Here is a 3,663-nt window from a genome sequence, read left to right as displayed (position 1 = left end):
TTTTTTTTCATAAATTTTTAAGGTAAAACATTAACATTAAAACATTAAGGTTTTGTCAGATTTAGATCACAAAATTGTCCCCAAATTATAACTAACTAAACCCACATACACACGCTCACTCTCAGGCGCTCTTATCCACACACACACACACACACATATTTAGGTGCAATCACACTTTGAGTGCAAAATTTGAATATTAAGTGAGACATGAACAGAAAAAAAGAAAGGAAATTTAACAAAGAGCCAAGAAGCCAGAAAAGGAAACTAAATATATTCTGCTACCTAATAAATTAATTACTTATATCATCATGATGGCAATGAATCTCATGTTAATTACAATGGGGAATCGATATATACACTGTCCTTATTTTCATATGCAATTAATAAATTATTATTCTGCTCATTATTTGTTTTGTCATCTGCATGGTAATGAATTCAGAGTTCATTAGCAGTGACTCTCTCTTTGATGTGTCCGATCATTTTAGAAGGAAACTGGAAAGAATGAGGTCAGCCGATCACTTTAGCCAGCAACAACCAATTAAAAATTGAGGTTTTGGAAAGAACCAGCAATACATAGAGAATATCTGATATAATTTAATGAAATCTAGCATATATCAGAAACAAGCACACAAGTAAACACTTAAAGGGGTAGTTCACCAAAACATGAAAATTCTGTATGACAATCTTTCTTCTGTGAAAGACAAAATATTTTTAAACTGATTTTGTCCATATAATGAGAGTCAATGGGGTCCAAAACAACATTTGACCCCACTGACTTTCATTGTATAAATGCGTTGAAAGAAAATTGGTGTAGGATTTACTTTAAAACAATTTTCACTTAAAAATTACTAGTAAATTTCACCAATAATTACACATGTGACATTTTTAAGTACAAAGACTGAAATAGTATATTCTTGTAAAACATACTCCAATAATCCTACTATACCAATCTTATTTACAAATTAGATAAATATCAATTTTATTTGTAACTTCAAAAAAAATCATTTTTAGTGTGTAGAGAATTTCATTGAAATGATAACAGAATTTTCATTTTTGGCTGATCTATCCCTTTAATTTACAGCAAGTTAAAGCACAACATAAAGCCTACTGCTTCCAGGTCTTTTTAGTATGTACTTCAACTGAGGTTGGTAATGATCATTTCATACCTGTGGAAGGGCCGCCTGTAGAGCTGGGCTGGATTGTTTAGCGATTGGTTAGAGAAGAAAGCCGATGGCGAGAGATGACAGGAGAGCAGCTGAGATGTTTTGAAGGAGAGACGCAGATGCAGAGGTGGCCGCTGGAGGCCACGGGAGCAGCTGAGCGGAACCGGACATGCACCAGAACCCAACACTTCACCACTTCACTCACATTTCCCACCCCCAGATACCACTGCTGTTGATACTCACATGTGCTCACAGACTCGCACGTACAAACATATACACTAAAATGCTAAACAATAGTGGAGCAATGCAGAATTGGTCCATGCATTGTCACAAATAAAGAAAAGAACAGCTATAAACAGATGAAACACAGGTCTCACACAGGTCAAACTTTAAGGAATGTACAGTGTTTGAAGGAAATAAGCGCATGTTTGTGTTGAAATGGAGGAGGAAAGGCCACAGGGTGCACAGGAGAGAAGGTCGGGACAGAATGTCAGACAGCAAATGCGTAAACACTGATAGAGCGCTGAATGGATGAGCACTGACAGGAGACCCATACGGAGGGTGTGTATTCACAGGATCTGTATGTGTTTATCTCTGTCCGTTTGTTTTGCCAGGACTTTCTTACAAAATAATAGAATCTATCTTTGTTTTTTATCACTTCCATTGATCAGGTGAATATGGGCGTCTGAGAGTTGCTGTATTTATGGGCAGCCACTTTTCTAGCCATTAAAGCCCACCTATGTCCAAAAAGCTTCACCGTAAATCCCTCTGATGTTGTAAAAAATCTCTTATCGGAGTTTGTCAAGAGAGTGTGTCTGGCAGATCTGAGGCCTGTGTCACACACAGACGTCCAAACATGACTCATCACACCTGCCATGATTCAACTGGCACAGTCACAGAATCAATCAATAGCGTGGGGACATTAAGAATTCTTTGTTTTTTCTTTTAAAGAACACTGTAAAAGTGTTCATAGAACTTAAAAATAAGTTTGTTTGGCTTTTTTGCGTTTAACTTGTCTACCTAATTATTTTAAGTAAATAATCACAGTTACAAGTTGTCATAATTCATGATTTTCCTATATAACGCTTAAATAACGTTTAATAATTTATAAAAATAAGCATTTTTATTACACTATTTCAAGTTAATTGCAGTTTCCTTAATTTTTTAACTGCTATATTTAATATTTATGTGTATTTCATCTCATGTTGTAAGAAATGGACATGGTGAGCAAAGTGCTTGTGGTGTTAAACTAATGACAACATCACATGAATGCCCTGGAGACAAAACACTCCACTCAGCCAACATGCTGACTTCAACACTTGACTAGGGTAACAATCAACAAAATTTTAAGTAGAGGTACAAATTCATCCTGACATCACAAGACAAGAAGTTAGTAAACGTGTTGGCAAAAACATAAAAAACAATAGAGATCGACCAATATATCGATTTCCCGATATTTTTCCTGATATTTAAGCATTTTACCATAATCGGATATCGGTTTTGTAATATCGGATTCACCGATAAACGCAGCCATCTTGTGGGTGTTTTGAGAATTGCGCGCAGGATTGCCATTGCAGCAATGCGTCTGAGGGGAGACGAGACAACAACAACGGCGTGCAGGTACTTGATATAGTTGCTATAGTTAGTAAACTTTATTTAACATAACAGCCATTAATGCACAAATTAGATGCTAGGAGTGAAGCAAGCGCTGGCAGAGATGCCGAAAGTATGGCCCCGAGATGCAGCGTCTCGTTCCCTCGAGGAACCATGGTTACATGCGTAACCTGAGACGTTCCTCTTCAGGAACTCGAGCTGCGTCGGAGGACGCTTTGGGAACGAGTATGCCCACGCCGCCAGACTTTCAAATCTTCGCCTAGTGTGGAAGCCTGCACAGCTAGGGCGAGAGAACAGAAGAGCCAGGAGTGGCTCGCATGTCTAAGCCATAGACAAAGGTTTTGCTTGTGTAACTGATGCTTGTGCAACTGGCGAGCTCTTTGACGCCCTCCGTATCAATCTCCTCGGAGAAAGACAGGTGGAGCGTCGCGCCCTCTCCCCGGGGGGGAAGTACCGCAGCGCGGACTTCCGAAACCCCGAGAGCGGGCGCCGGATCTGGTGATTAAGAAGTAGATAGGAACGCGCCCGTCTACATTCCCTCCACCGGATCCATTAAAATATGCAGCCATGAATGAGCGCATGTTGGAAATAAAAGTGCTGAATTTAATTCTCTCTCTGTTGTATATTTGCTCATTAGTTTCGTGAAGCCACTTTCATATTGCTGTTCACTCACCGGGTTGATGCTCAGGAAATGCTCCACAGCACGGCCACCGCATGTACCTTTTAACAATTCACTTGTTTAAAACACCCTAAATTGTATTAACATCTACTATATAACCATTATTTCGCTAATAAACATCTAAATAAATACAACTCTATGGAAATTAATTATTTATTATCTCCGCGAGCGATCGCAGTTTGCGTATAGTTCTGTGCGCTGGCAGAG

The 3,663-nt window shown here is 38.9% G+C and overlaps 1 protein-coding gene across 2 annotated transcripts in view; it reads right to left on the bottom strand.

The window, feature by feature from the left end:
• The window catches only part of LOC107715208 (guanine nucleotide-binding protein G(o) subunit alpha-like), an 89,734-nt gene that overhangs the window by 9,175 nt on the left and 76,896 nt on the right, over window positions 1–3,663 (bottom strand). The window lies entirely within an intron of this gene.

This window comes from Sinocyclocheilus rhinocerous, unplaced genomic scaffold (assembly GCF_001515625.1).
Source record: "Sinocyclocheilus rhinocerous isolate Xijiao unplaced genomic scaffold, SAMN03320098_v1.1 scaffold659, whole genome shotgun sequence".
Lineage (NCBI taxonomy): Eukaryota > Metazoa > Chordata > Actinopteri > Cypriniformes > Cyprinidae > Sinocyclocheilus > Sinocyclocheilus rhinocerous.
This window is presented reverse-complemented; position numbering and strand designations above follow the sequence as displayed.